We start from the raw sequence: 16,401 nt of genomic DNA on the forward strand, positions 1-16,401 counted from the left end.
TTATTGCTGCTTTCATCACTTGCTTCAGCATCATCTTCACTATCCCCACTGATGAATTTCTGTGCTGCTTCTGCCATAAAAACACACACAGCTCAACATAGCTCTTAAATCAGCACAGCTGGTCACCAGAAAATCACTCGTTTATGGGAGAAAGTTTGGATGAATTACGCCACCAAGCCACCTTGTTGTTCCTGTTTCCTGTAGCTACACAGTGGCAAGAGAATGGAAGGTTCCCTCTCTCTCTACCCCTTGCCCCACGTATCTTTATATCCTAAACTGATACAGGACTAGGAAGACTTGATCACAAATGAGCAGTGTAAGCTATAGTGAATATGTGAGAGAAGAAAATACACAACTAAGCCAGGTTTGGGAGTATCCAAAGATGGATCGAGCTGATATTTGTAATGTCTTCCTTCTCATTACTTCTTTCTCATATTACAGAAGTCAAAGGGACTTCTTGATGTTAACATCCTTCAGACTAACATCCCATTTCATAATAAACATGGCTAACATTTTGGCACAATTCAATTGCCATGATCACAGGTAGCATCTCAGAGCACCATCAGAGGTCATTTTGTGAGTAAGGACCAGTTTAAAATCGATTTACTTTACTAATTTTTACATATTTTCTGCTGAAAGTTTCCTGCTCAAGTGCTAAAAGAGTTTTCTTGAGCATTCCTCTTCCACATCAGTGCAGGGTGAGCTTTTTTGAGGTGAGGTTTTTATTGATTATTTGGATTATGTTAGTTGATATTATATTGAGACAGTTGATGTGAACTCACATGGTCTACTTGTTCTGAATTTAGAAGACTGTTTCTAAATTTTTAGGATTTCTGACTTTTTTCTTTCTCTCTTAATATACTGTAAAATGAATACTTGCAATTGAACATTAACAAATGGAGAATGTTTACTTTGACATTTTATAGACCAAGGCAGAATATTTAAGACATAGAAACCTCAGACATTATAGAAGTATTTTCTCAGTTTCTGGCTTTCAAAATACAAAGTCAGGTTCCTGGTCATACAATAATTCTCAATGTGAAAAGCAAGACTGTCCATACAATAAATATTGTAGTTGCAATTCTCAAACTTACAGACCACCTTTCCTTCAAGAAGTGGAAAAAACCTGCTTGAGCTCAGTATTTTCTGGTTCATAGATCAGAACTGCAGGCTGACAACATAATATATTACAAACATGTATGACATGATGACAAAATAAACAGCAAAGAACACCCCAGAGATAAGTCTGCCTCTTCTGGTTCATGAAAGTGTAAGTCATGTAAAGCAATGAAAAACCTTACAAGTACACAGATCAGAAATGGACGTTCACCGCCTGAAGAATATCAAGCTTACTGTTACCACGCATACTCTTGCGTAGCACCATATTTTGAGTAATTGTCTGCAGTGCAAAAAAAAAAAAAAACACCAAGTTAATGGCATCAATAATTTTAGGATCAGGATAGAAAGCTGAAAAATTACATTTAAGAGCAATAAGATGATAAAGATCTTAAATAAAGATCACATTTATGATAGAATGATTACATCAATTAAGAAAAACAGACACAGAAAATTTAGACACCTGAATTTAAGGTTAAACCAGAGAGAAACCCCGAAATAGCAAAACATGAAAAACCTGTATTATTTTGCATACCACTTGCACATACGCACTATAAAGTGAGCAAAACCAAACTCAAAAATCTTACATAGAAGAATAATTCTGAAGGTGAAAACTGCTCTAATTGCACCCTTCAAGGTTCTGTTAGACAATGGCTGTGCAATTGTAATTTTTCACAAGCTAATACAAATTTCACTGGTTTTGTTATAGCAAAGTGCCAGTATTTTGGGTTTTGCCATCCTACCTCCCCTTATCCATCTTCCATCTCTACTGCATTTTCTACAAAAACCAACTGCAGTAGTTGAAATGGAGGTTTCCTTCCGCATCCTAAAAAGCAATGCATGCAGGAGCTTTTGACCAGATAATGAACAGGGAGCCAGGAGAAATCAGCTGAAGTCACTTGGAGGCAACAACAGCAACAGAGATCAAAGAATAAAAGCCAACTGCTCATTTAACTGACAGCAGTCAGGCAGGCAAGAGAGAAACCATTATAACACTAATAATCATGTATTTAGGGCCTCCAAAGTTGTGCTGCTTGGCAAACATAGCAAAATATATAAATATATTTCTTGTCAGGAGTTGTCACTGGGAAATCATAGGAATAACTGACACAATGTAGCATGGATATTTTTCACCATAAGCCAAAATCACATGTAAATCTAGGTCTGGGAATGAAAGGCTGTCTAAACAACATGGTCTAGTGGAAGGTGTCCCTGCCCGTGGGGGGGGGGGGGTTGGAACTAGATGATCTTTAAGGTCCCTCCCAACCCAAACTATCCTATGATTCTATATTATTCCACAATTCATACACCTCTTTTCAAATTATCAAAATTTCAGTCAGCATTTACTATGCATACAAGTGCAGAAATTCTAGAAATTAGGTCTCAGTACACTGTCTGTATTGAAATTGCCCTTACACTGTGTCTCTCAAGGAGGAGCAGAACCTTGTAATGAAGCAGCATTCTGATGCACTGAAAAAAACAGGAGATACACATACATGACTTGAAGATCAGAAGAATAAAAAGCCACATAGTACCTGGTTTATATTTGACATGCCCATAGGTTTCTCTTAGCCTTATAAGAATTTTAGCTCTAGTGCTTAAATTTTCCAAGTTGTAAAGACAATATAATTCAGAAGTCCGCACACATTAATGCCCTTGATGTGCTTTCTGTTGTTGCTGGGGCACAGAATGATCTCTGGAGAAACACTTTCACAAAAGTTTTTTCAACTACTGTTTGTAATTGTCATAGATTTACACATTCTACACCAAACAAAACCATGTTACATTATTTATCTATACGTTCACCTATAATTAGAATAGAAATATAAAAAAAGATTAAAGGACAAGTTACAGAACATGAAGATGTTGAGTTCCCATAATGTAGCTTACCCACTACTATGTTTTATTTGATCTAAATTACAATGGTGCCAAGTGAACCACAGGTTAAACAGTTCATCCATGCATTTCCAGTCTTTCAAAATTAATTGGGTGACAAATCGTTGTATTATTGAGCTCTAATTGCTTAAAAAAGCATGTAATAGATCAGCTGCAAAACCAAAGACATTAACATGGTACTGCTTGAACTGCCACTTCCGAAAAGCAAATTCAAAACAGTTGTTTCACATTTTGGTTCACCTGATGCAATTTCATTCCTCAACTCAAATATTTCTTTGACTTGAAGCTCTATGGTGAAATTTTTTAAAGTTCCACTTCAAATATACACTATCAAATTGTTCAACCCCTTGCTTTGTTCAGTTTCCCCGATTAAGTAATGAGTATTTTAAAGCAAATAGTATTATAAAAATTAGCAATTGTTAAATAATCTACCTTTTGGCCCATAAATACATAATTCTTCATTTTGTTTGTCTGCTTCCAAAATAGAGACAGTAACTTTAAAAAGCATTAATTTTCTATTCATGGTATTAGTAAATTCCTGAGGTAATGAAAATTTTCACAAGTTTCAACACAAATCCACACAAGGATATAACCTGAAACTTTGGAATTACTTAATCTACTGCATGAATATGCAAAGCAATGGAATTGAAAACATCATTCAATTAATCTATTGCCACAAAGGAGGTGTATATTAGGTTCTGGACAGAGCTGAAGTTTACCTTCTTGGTCTCTGTCCTTTTTAAACAACTGTATCTAACAGAAAATGAAATGACAAAACAAAAGACCAACTATGTCTTTTTATTTACAGCAGACTATCAGAATTTGTCTGAACAGACATTCAACACCAGAACAAACAGAATACCCTTTTTCTTTTCTTTTTTAAAAGTCTTGGGACAGCACCTTTTTACTTCTCTTCAGTTACTGAAACAATTCATATTGATTTAAACAAAAAAAAAAATTCAACAAACAAAAAACCAGTGAGGACTTTAATAGGGTTTCCTGCAAGTTCTTGAGGTGGGCTCCTTCGCTGGGGTCTCCATCACTGTTAGAAGTCATCTATCCAGCACAGTACTGATATACAGCTCATGATCTACCTGATTATGTAAACACCCACAGTTTGTTCTTACATCCTTTTGAGATCACTAAAACTTACATGTGTTCTTAAATGAATTTCTCTGGGGATTCTTTAGTAAGCAAACCACATGAATACAACAATTATGCTCTTTAGCATTTAAGAGTTGCTAGAATTTATGATTATAATTTTTGACAGCCTTGATTTTCCACTGTTATTAAACCCTCATCACTACAGATTGATTTTGCAGTCCTAGTGGATCACCACAACAAAACAATATGGAAGAAACATATAGAGATTTAAAAAATGTGTCTAATGTCTACTCTGTCATTAGAGAAACAAAAGATTAAGCTTCTATTTTTAATGACCACACATCTTACTCTAGAGGAATTTAAAAATCTTATTTGGTACATCTTATTAAAATAATGTTTAAAATTTACCAGCTATTCCACCACTTTCATACAACAGGTACCTTGGCCTATCCCTTGGATAACAGAAATTAAAAAGCTTACCTGGGCGTGAACAAGCAGGATACAGCCCCTCCTGATTCACTGAGGTGTTGGTGGCATTCAAAGAGAGCAAGTGGGAATGAGATAGCGCTAGAAAAAGAGTGAAGCTGTAAGCCATGCAGCCCCTTTTCCTCTGTCTAGTAGATGCCAAACCATGTAATTAGGAAGGGTTATTTGACATTATATGACTGTACAATGGTGAAGTGCTTCAGCATGAGGAGCAGCAACAGTATCTAGAATTGTACATCCAAAAAGGAGTGTGAGTTCAGAGATGTATTGCACTTTCACAAGTACCTAACTAAAAGCTCCCTATAGTAGCTGCAAAAAACTACATTTTTCCGTCAACTGTCGCTACAGCATGACCTCCATAACTACCTAAAATCAAAGTACAAAATTTGAATGCAGAAGTTGAAATAAAAAAAGCTTAAAATTTGACACATCCCAAAAATTATGCCCAGTGCAGTAAGTACCATACTTAACCTACTTTGCCCTTCAGAATGTGCACTATTTATTATAATTCTAACTTAGTCCACTGGGTGGATTGCTCCTTTTTTATCCACTAGGCTCAATCAAATCAGTGCAATAGAAGAACTGCTGATGCATGAAATGATAGGTCAATGTAACCTTGTCATGGAGTAATATCCCCCCAAATCACAGTAAACAAATACAACAATTCATTTTATTTCCTGTAGGTATTAGGCAAGGCATAAATTATCAAAATCTAAGGCAGGAACATTTTAACTGCAAATATAATGTATTGCTCCATACTACTATACAAAAACCTCATTTAACTAACATCTTAACACACAAAATGGAGGAAAAGCTTTTACAACTAAATGGTTGTTGCAGTCACACTACCATCTACCACTGGACTTTCCCAAATCAGTATAACCAATGGCCTTCATACAATGAAGGCTTTCTAAAAAGTTTTGTCATCAGGAGGTGTCTTTCTTTTCTTGCTTTGTCAATTACAGATGTCCCTGGAGTAAGTTCATCAAAACAACTGGCACAGTACATTTAGCGTAATTTTTACATATAAACATTCTCGTTTGCTATTTTTATCTTTCATTTTAGTTAGTTTACCACACTAAAGTTAGCATTGCATTCTTGGAGATTCCATGTACTTAAAAAGAGATTTGTCTATGAGATGATTCATGATCATATAAGAAAATACTTTCGAAGGTAAGTGTAAAGGTAGCAAAAATAGAACTACGACTGTAGTAGTCAATTGCTAAGATATCATCCTATAAAACATATTGGAAACATTAATGCATGATATTATTCTTAAGAGCATAAGATGTTCTATACGGACCTCTGCTGTGCATTGCTATTAATACAAAATCTTTTTTTAGAATAAATGACATATATGTTTGTGTAAGCATATACACATTTATAGAGACTGTGATTGGTAAATACAACTTACAGAAGCTTACAAGGCTGGTGGTGTGTGTAATTTGCAGCGTACATGCTCATAATGGTTTTATGTAGCAACAGTAAAATGTAATGTAAACAAAATTTAAATGGTATTTAAACTGGAGTCTGCAATCTTGAACGGTTTGTTGTATGTGACAACTGTATAGAGAACAAATTACATGTACTACTGAGAATCTAATGTGTGCTGAACTTCTAAGATGGGTGAGTTTTATTTTCTTTCCTAAAACATCCTCAGGAAAAAGTGTTCAACTTTACAAACAAACACAGAGAAATTATTTTAAATGTTAGGGATCAGTGAATGGGAAGAAAAATACATTACTATTTTATGTGAGACAATAAATGTTTAAAATGCATGGTTTAACATTAAAAAATAGTGCAAAGTAATTTTAAAGTCTGAAATATAGTATTATTGTTATACATTTAACATGAGAACGAAGTGTTGGAATGAGGTCTTGAAAAGATGTAATTTTTTATTTGGGACATGAGTGGGAACATATGTGTTATCATGATAGATATCTCAAGTAGAGTACTCTTGTCAGAGCAATTTTCCAGCAAGGGGACATGTCAGCTACATTATAAACCCCACATACTACACTACAATGCCATTATTAATTTTAAGCAGGGTCTGCCTGGCCATACAAAAGACAAGTTACAAATATTAATAGTATTTCTTAAAAACCTGATTAAAAAGTCAAAATAAAATCATTAGATACTAAAATGCGTTACTGATGCTATCATAGCAAACACACTTTCCAACATTTTAATAATAGACTTGGAAATTAGAAACTTTTACTAAAAATACTGCAACATTACTTATAGTCACAGTTACTTCATAAGAAAATACAACTGGACTGATCACTTCTGGCATTCCAAAATCCTGAAAAATAAAATTAAACATAAAGAAATAATTTTAAAACAAGTTTCACAACCATATCCACATAAAAACTAGTAGAGATCTAAAGGCTCCTATAAACAGAATCAGCTGTTTTTCCTTTAATCTTAGGCTGAAAGGGTCTGTGACACAGTAGCCATATGCCAAAAAAACCCCCCTAAGAACATTAAACAAAAAGATCTGCAACTTCTCTGGTCAGTCTTAAGGATACATTCATTTTTTTGTATAGCATACAAATTAGAAGTTCAGAAGCTCAATAACAAAAAGCAGAATTCCTGAACACACAGTAGTTGTTCATCCTTAAAAGCAACAGACCAATGTCTCCCTGCTCTCCTTGCCAGTACTGGCATTTATAAATACTTTCCCTTTGCTGCTCTCTCACTTTGAAGCAGCTAAAGCAAGCTGTATTTTGTTGCTGGGTTTTGACCTCCCCTTACAGAAGGCACACAGCTGTCAGGAAAGCATGATGTTTTATGTTTGAATTCCACTGCAGGGCCAGACCCTGCTCCCTTAAAAGTCAGAGAAAATCATTCCTTTAAGTTAATGAGGAGCAGAAAGAGGTCTTGAGTAGCAAGTTTCTTCAGTATTGTGTGTATTTATAGAATCATAGAGAGGTTTGGATTGGAAGGAACATTAAAGATTATCTAGTTCCAAAACCTCTGCCATTAGCAGGGACACCTTCCCCTTGACCAGGTAGTTCAAAGCTCCCTCCCAGCCTGGCCTTGAACACTTCCAGGGATGGGGCATCCACAACTCCTCTGGGCAATCTCTTCCAGTGCCTGACCACCCTCACAGCAAAGAATATATACCTAATATCGGATCTAAACCTACCCTCTTTTAGTTTGAACCTATTACCCCTTGTCTTGTCCCTCCTTGCCCTTGCAAGAAGTCCCTCTTCAACTCTCTTGTAGGCCCCTTTGGGTACTGGAAGGTGCTCTGAGTTCTCCCTTGGAGCCTTCTCTTCTCCAGGCTGAACAGCCCCAACAGCAGTCTCAGCCTTTCCTCATGGGAGAGATGTTCCAGCCCTCTCATGGTCTTTGTGGCCTCCTCTGAACTCGCTCCAAAGGTTCACATCATTCTTATATTGGAAGCCCACAGCTGGACACAGTGCTCCAGGCGGAGAGTAAAGGGGATTTCAGTGGGGTGAAATGACTTGCAGAAAACAATGCAACTACCTGGGGAAGCGGCTGAAATTCATATACCTCATCAACACCCCAGATGTGAGCCCACCTACTCTTCTGACAACAGAGAGAAGAGGCCAGAGAAATAACCATGGCAGCACTGCATAGGTGATTAGTAGACTTCTTTATGCAACTCTGCCTATACTTAAGAGTTGCTCCACATACTACAAGCCCCAAGAGCTGGCAGCAACACCACACAGCTGCTGCTTCTACCCTTGCCTTATTCTCACCTGCTTTTACTTCTTGTAACTAGCTTGATGGGCTAATTCAAGAGCAGGAACAAAAAAGTCAGATGAAGGGAAGAAAAAAAGATGACCAAGAACTATTTAAGCTCATCTAAGTAGCACAGAGTCCCAACACTGAACCATGCCTCTTGCAACAAATAACCATCATCTGAAACACTCAGGAAACTTGACAGATCTTGTTCATTGTATTGGGAAAAAAAAATATATATATGTATGTCAGACAACAATAATGTATTACAAAACTTATCCTGAGAAAAATAAAGTAGCAGAAGGGCTATCACCTTTAAGATGTTAACATCTTAAACACTTTCATCTTTTTGTATGATGTAATAAAGGGAAAAAATAGAAGTCAAGACTGCTTGTCTAATCACATTTTATATTTTAAATGAAATCAGGTTTCGTGTTATACAGGCATATAACAAAAAGGTTTGGAAAGCCATAAAACCACGTATTTCAACACACTCCTTTAACTCCAAAGTCCACTACTGAGAGGAAAGTTTCTCTGGACTTCACATAACCTGCTTCAGAGACAGGGACATTCTACAGCCCAGGGACAAGCTGTGAGGACAGAGCTCTGAGTGGAAATGCTGTTGCATATCTGACCCTCAGAAGAAATGAACTATAACAATGCCAAAGCTTATCCCACTGCAGTGAAAGATGAAAAGGACACATTACAGAAATAAAAGCTAGGAGTCTTGAGGGCCATGTACATTTAAAACAAAACAAAACAAAAGAAATCAAACAAAACCCAACCGATCAACCAAACAAAACCCAAAAAATCCAAACCAAAAAGAAAAACAAGCCCAAAACACCAAAAGCCACTATAGCAAAACCTTTAGGTATTCTGGACCTACGATTCTGTGAAATTAGTTCCAAGTTCTCGCAAAAAAGCCTGAAATACGTTCAGTGTTCCAGTCGGGTTTATTTCCTCAAGTCCCCTCAGCTACCACGCGTCCCACAGCGGAACGGCAGCCGCCCAGCAGGGCGAGCCCACCTGCTCAGCACCGGCGGCACCGCCGTCCTGACCCCAACCCGCGCGCCGACAGCCTGCGGGAGCCGCCCCCCGCGGGGGCACAGCGCGGCCGGGCCCGGGCGCTGCCCTGCCGGCCCTGCCGCCGTCCCGCCCCCGCCCCTGCCGGCATCTCCTGCAGCGAGGCCGCGGCTGCCGTCGCCTGGCGCGGGGAGCGGGCCGGGGGGGCCGGTGTCCCGCGGCTGCTCCGGGCGGGAAGGGCCCGCTGGGGTCAGAGGGGCGGCCTGGGAGCCGCTGCAGCCCGCGGCTGCGACTGGGGCTATGCACCGAAGGAGCGCGATGCGAGACCGCGTGGGTGGGAACGGCCTGGAGAATGGGATTCTGCGCCGTTCGTCAGTTTTAAGGGGCATTCAGGCAACACTGAAACGCTTATAAAGTCATCATGGCTGCTCAAACAAATCTCAAAGGATGTTGAGACCCACGAAGTGTAAATCCAGTCATAAAGGAATGGGACAAATCTGTGATGGATCGGCCTATCTGTGATTACTAAACACAACAAACAAAACGCGATTCCAGCTCAGGAAGTTTCTGAAGCACTGTTCCCCAGAAGCTGAGAGGCTGTGCCAAGGGGAATATCTGTTTTATATATGCCTTGTTTTTAATCCACTTTCCTTAAGCATCTGTTACTGGAAAACAGGCTCCTAGGTTAAACAGACCTTTGGTCTGGCTCATGATGGTTGTTCATCTCCATTATGTTTACCATTTCCCCTGAGAAAACCATTTCAAGCATCTCCATCACTGTTTGCCAAAGGAAGCTGCATGTAGCAGGGGCTCTTCCTGCATTCTGGGACTTTGTAATGATTATGTGGTTGGCTCCAGGGGCATGTGCAGTTCTGCAGCTTCCTTATGGCCTTAAACACATGCGCCCCCAAAGGCCCCAAAATGATTTTAAACAGATGTAGCTGAGATACTGTTAGGTCTTCCCTGAGAGCATTACAGAGGAGCAGGTAAAATACTCTGATCCCAGAAACGTGAATCAGAGCCCCTCAAAGAAGTTAGGAAAAAGCTGAGACTTGGTGGAGAGGTACTAATAAGAGCCTAATTACTGATGCCTGAGAGCTGAAGGTGAGAAGATGTGATCCTAACCACACTCTTCTGTTGTCACAAAAACTTAGGGGCATTAGCTGTGTCATCTGGCATGCCACCTATCCCTGGGCAGGTATTCAGGGCTGATTCAATCATTTTGTGAACCTTTTCAGCTGAAACGTTGCTTATTGCAGTCTAGTTCAAAGTGAATTTCTAATGAATTACTTTAATTGAAAATAAGCTTGGTAAAAGTCAAAATGTGAAAAAGTGTGACTTTACATACACAAATGTTAGAATTTATTTGTAGAATTCACATTGTAAAAATCCTTGGTATTCATCATCATTAATATAGCTCTAAATGCATCTCACACTAACAGGCATTAGCAATATATTCAGATTATTTGGTTAGGATTAATAGAGGATTGGCTTTCTGATCAGCAGTCAAAAAGATGCTGCAGCTTTCTAAAAACAAGTACCCCTTTGTGTCAGCCAAGCTGCTGAAGACAAATATTTTGCTTTTAAAAATTCTTATTTTAAGTCTGGATTTTAACTGGTGCATGACAAACCTCTATACATGGAAAGGGAGAAGAGAAAGTCAGGTCAGCCATAGTTTGTCTCTGACTGACGTAAGACTTCATGGCTTAACCAATGAGAAGAACATCTCCTGCAGGCAAGAACTCAGATGGGACTATTTTATGCTTTTGATTTACCTTTTTGAATAAATGATGATAGAGAAAAGTGGTTATCACTACAAAAAAGTGCTGCGGAATCAGCAGCAAGTCAAGAGATTTGGCTGCTTTGCTTGAGGTTTTTCATGTGGCATTGAGATGGTAGGAACTTGGTCATTTCTGCAGCAAGATTTCATGAGAGACTGTGCTTACTGCTTTTGAGATCAAGAGCAAAACATTCAGGACATGTTAAGGATGGTATATTATATAGTCTATCAGTTTTAAAGGGGTGAGGCACACCTGTAATTGGAGGTAATCTTGGTTGAATCATTGGATCTTAGAGTCTGTTTTTGAAAATGTGCTTTGTTGTATGCTGTGCTTTTCTCTTACACCTTTTAAATAGGAAAGAATGTTTTCTGAACTGAAAGAACAAATAATTAACACCTGGGTGGCATATGCTCCACAGGTAGAGGCTCTGCTGTGATCTAATGGTGTAGCCTTGGGAGCAGGATAAGGACTGCAGCATCCCAAGAAGGACTTGTTCAGAGAGGAACAACTCCTGACCCAGAGGCAATGGGTAATTGCAGCTGTTCCCATGAAGGGTAAAGCTCCTGTTGTCCAAGTACCCAGCCAGCTCAGGGAAAACCGCCATGTCCCTGTGCATCACACCTGCTCTGGGATGGCCCATGCCCCTGTAGGCCACACAAATACTGCAGGTCTTTCTGGACCTTGTGCAGAGAAAGTAAATTCCATGTGCTCACACTCTATGCTGTCTTGTAGATCTATACAAGAACCACAGGGAATCTAAACCTACATCATCATTCTAATTGTTTTTACCATCATCTAAGTTTTTAATCTTTGATAGTGTGTGTATCTTAATTAGGAGCTGGTTCTCAAGTGTATTGAAAAGCAACCAAACAAACCAAATAATTGTGTAATTCTAATACATCATTCTGAGTATTCAAAACATCTAATTGCTGTAGCTAATTAAAAACAGGCTTGAACTTACCCTCCTCCTTGTCCTTTCTTGAACATGCTCTCTAAGCGTCAGAGGTTCTAACATGTAGATCAGAATCTAGATCTCAGTATTATATCTGATGCTTGACACCCATTTTAAATTAAGTCTGGGATGAATAAATGCATATAATAAAAAGACAAAGGAGATTCTATTGTACTTAGGCACTTTATAAGGAATTATTTTAATGTAACATACTATTCTGCTTTATTGGTTTAATATTTAATATTTCTTAGCAGATTAAAACTGTGGTTCTAATGAGAAAAATAATTGAATGATACATCTAGAAGGTAATTCCCACATTTAAGTCTCAGTGATTTCAGTACTTTGCAATCACTTTATTTAGCTTAGGAAACTTTCATCTTCCTGTGTAATGAGGCACAATGATTTAGGGTTTTGTGGACAGGGGAGAGAGCAAACCCCTTGAATGCAGTGTAACAGCTGCATGGTGAAACACCCTGCAGAAAACTTTGGGGCTGTACTACAAACTCTCCTGAGTTGTGTAAGGGAACTGGGGAAACTGAAGCAGCTAGAGGCTTCTAAAAATTCTCGGGCCTTATGCTTCCTCTCTTCATGCAGGATGTGAAGGGAACTAGGATTCCTTGCTAGTGTTGATAGTTGTGAGGGCAAGCAAAAGTAGCCCATGAAAAGGAAAGTTAGTCTGTCTGCTTTGTTTTCTCCCTCACCCTCCTCCTTGACAGAAGCATAATGATCTTCAGATCCTTGAAGGTCTTTTTCCCCTATTGTGGGAAAAAACGTTTAACAAGCCCTTCCTCTTATGAGAAAAAACCACTTCCCTGTAGACTGCCAGGATGTGCTGAGTATGTTTAGTGTTGCTTTTTATATATTCACGATCCCATTGGGGTAGCAGAGTTCCAGTTCCAGTGTTCACATGCAGTTCTAAAGTGTTACAGAGAACATACTTCCCCTAAAAAGATTGCTCACAGTTTTCTCTCTCAGTAACCTAAGTATTCAACCACCAAACATAGCTTTGATTACAGTACTTTGCAAGTAGCTTCTCAGTGTCATTCTACAATTTATGTAAGCATTTTATTAAGAAACTCAGACATAGCCTTAGGCCTCATGTAGGCTCATAAGAAGATTTGGTTAATATTTGGGAAAACATAAAAGTGTAATCTTTGCCTGCTTAAAACTCTTTCAGCTCTTTCAGAGCAAATTAATAGCAAGAAGTCAGTGGAGCCACACTGCTGAAGGGTCAGGTAATGCTGCAAAGAATGGGCTTCCTACGTTAGGCTACTAAGGTACACAAGCAATGTTTTAGAACATGTAAAGCAAGCAGATGTCAAGTGTTTGGCTGTTCTTTGAAGAATTAAACAAGGGTAAAGCACCATGACTATTCCTGCCCAGAAGAAAAGCTAATTATTTAGATGTGAGGGGAAGAAATGAAGCCATTTTCACCCTCCTTTGGGATTAACATATGATAGCTGAGACCACCTGATATTCTCAGGCTGTATTATCTTTCCTGTCTAATCTCTAATGAGTGAGCAGTGTGCATTTTCCTTTCTCTTCTTCACATGTGGATTCTAGACCCGTGGAAAGGGTGAATGTGGCAGTGTGACTGACATCTCCTTTCCATACAGATGAGAAATCTGCATGTGGAGATCACAGGCACACCATCTGATCCTGAAAAAAGCATGTGGGATATGACCCCAAGTGAAGATAGGGCTTTGGCTAATAAAGTTTCTTTTAACCTGCTTTATAATTAGAGCCTGTTTTGAAAATGTGCTCTGTGATGTCTGGTTCATGTTAAAAAGGAAAACGAAAAATGTTTTCAAGTCGTATACAGGGTGATACTGGAACATTTTTCAAACAGCCCAGTACTATTATAAGAACAGGGACTTGCAAATAATAGGAATATATTGTTTTTGCAGACAACCCTGCCTTTTAAAAATGCAAGAATATTTACACGAGTATACACTATTGCTTCTGATAAAGCTATTGACTTTGGTATTTGCAAACAGATACATTTAAATTGTGAAAAGTATCAGTTTAGGCATTTGAATATTATTTTTAATTTTTAGTAGCAGTATCCTAAAAAACAAGTGGGTTTATTTTTCATTTTCCCCCTTGTGGTTCATCATTCCTTCATAGTAAATGCTATGGTGATGTAATACTCAGTTCAGGACATGTCAGTCACTGTCATGGTAAATGTCTATAATTCAGTGGCAACAGAAAACTATAAATGTAAAAAAGGTTGCATTTTATGATGGGACAGGTTGACAGGAAGAAAAAATTAGGATGTTGCCTAAAGTGAGTTACTTGCTCAATATTGGCATTAATGGCCATAAAAGCCAAGACTAATACTCCAGAGAAGATGGACTAAGATGAACTGCCTTAGTACAAGGCTCATTTAAAAGTGCCTCGATAACTATGTGCACAGAGATATAAATTTACTCTATTTATGAACTTCTGAGTTGTCTGCTAAAATCATTGAATATCACTGAACAGTAAAAGGTATCTTCCATCCAAGAGTTTCAAGACAGGAGCACTGTAGAATCTGAATCTATACAGACTGTAAAAGGCCTCTGCACCGTTAAAGAGTGCACTTAAATTGTTCAGTGGATAGCAAGTCAGTTCATACCTCAGTACAAACTTGCCACTTCTTCAAAAGGTCCTGGCCACTAACTTCAGTATATTGCAGCACAGGATGCACCCCACAGCCACCTGAAGAGGAGATGAAGACCTACTACATACCTACATGGTCCTACATGCCCTTGAGTGGACATCCATAACCTTTCTCAGGAGCACACAGGCTTTGTATACAGCCCCAGGTCGGCTCCTGCTGACATGGCTAAGCAATGATGTAATCACCAGGCCTGGGTCAGGGACACGATGGGATTTTGTGTGTCCTTAAGTAAATGTGTAACACAAAAGATATTAAGAGAAGATGAGAAGAAAAACAGCATCGATGCCCTCCAGGTTAAAGGCCAAATCTCACTATCCATAATCTTCCACTGACTTGTCACAGTCAGAAGGTCAAAATACATGTTTGTTTTCTTTGTTTTTCATTATCCATACTGAAACACCTACATGACTTCAAATCAGTTGGGAGTAAATATTAACAGGGAATAAAACCCATAAAGTTATTTAAAAGACCCTTTAAATCACATGCACTTCTGCTTTTTCTGCTCAAGACTATTGCTTCAATCAGCCTAGGGCCATGGATCCTTCTTCTCTACACTGCATATTAACACTTACCTGACAAGGGTGAGCCTTGCTGGTTGCTGTACATTTCCAGGTCCTCAGTGGCTTGGACAATATCTAAATGCAAAGTTATTGAAGATATCTGCTTGGCAAGCCCTTTGAAGGAAAAATCAGTAGCTTTGAAGATTTAGGGATCCTTTTGGTAAGTATTTTAAAAAAGTTTGGCAGGAAAATCTAATAGGTCTTTGAGCTGATTCTATCATGTGCCAGAGTGACAGACCCCACATATTTACCACAGGATTCACAAGAATCTCGTAAAAAGTGTGAAATAACTCAAAAAAAGGTAACATAGAAAAAAAAGATTCTCTGGCAAACTGTAAAATCTGATAACAAAATGGACATTATACTTTTGTTTCTTACTGCTCAATATGAGAATAGGCTGACAAGAGCTATGAAATATTACAGGCTAATTTAAAAGTGCCTCAGTAATTGTACAACTACTTGCACAGAGATACAAATTTGTCCGATTCATGAACCTGAGTGGTCTCCTGGGTCATTGAATATCACTGAATAGCAAAGGGTATCTTTCATCTAAGAGTTTCAAGACAGCAGCATTTTATATTCCCTATTTCTTCAGTATTCAGGACTAATACTAGATATGTGAATTTACAAACTGAAATAGTTAAGTTTTAGTTACTTTAAAATGCAGTCTCTCAAAATCTGCAAAAAATTGAAGATTAAACATTTCTTTCAAAAATTGCACCCTTAATTTAATATGGAAGGAAGAATTACACTATGATGGTTTTAGGAAGGACATCTCCCAATATAGTTTTTAAAAAAACTTTATCTTACTTCTTCTATAATAGTAGTTGAGGAGGTAGGAAACATACTTTTATAAATTTGTTGGATTATTGCAATGAAAATCTGGTCAGTTGGGACCAAAAGGTCAATTCTGCAACCTTCTCCCAGGTGAAAGTCTTATTTTATTCGGCCTTTGACTAAAAATAATTTGATTAACAACACATAAAAAACCCCTAAACTGTCTGAAGAACAATGTTGATTACTTGTGGGGTTTTTTTTATGTTCTCTGCTTAAAGTTTGTCCAAGTGTGAAAATCACTTTTCAACACAGATAACAGACCAAATCCCAAGT

The 16,401-nt window shown here is 38.3% G+C and overlaps 1 protein-coding gene across 16 annotated transcripts in view; it reads right to left on the bottom strand.

Moving 5' to 3' along the window:
- Positions 1-19: 19 nt before the first annotated feature.
- Positions 20-16,401, bottom strand: part of MYO3B (myosin IIIB) — a 256,067-nt gene continuing 239,685 nt past the window's right edge. For 15 of the 16 annotated variants that reach the window (XM_032114004.1, XM_032114002.1, XM_032114000.1 and 12 more), the window contains one exon: positions 20-4,683. The gene's annotated coding sequence lies outside the window, so the exon portion shown is untranslated. The remainder of the gene's footprint in view (positions 4,684-16,401) is intronic. The other variant, XR_004241144.1, reaches the window with a different exon arrangement.

This window comes from Corvus moneduloides, chromosome 7 (genome assembly GCF_009650955.1).
Source record: "Corvus moneduloides isolate bCorMon1 chromosome 7, bCorMon1.pri, whole genome shotgun sequence".
NCBI lineage: Eukaryota > Metazoa > Chordata > Aves > Passeriformes > Corvidae > Corvus > Corvus moneduloides.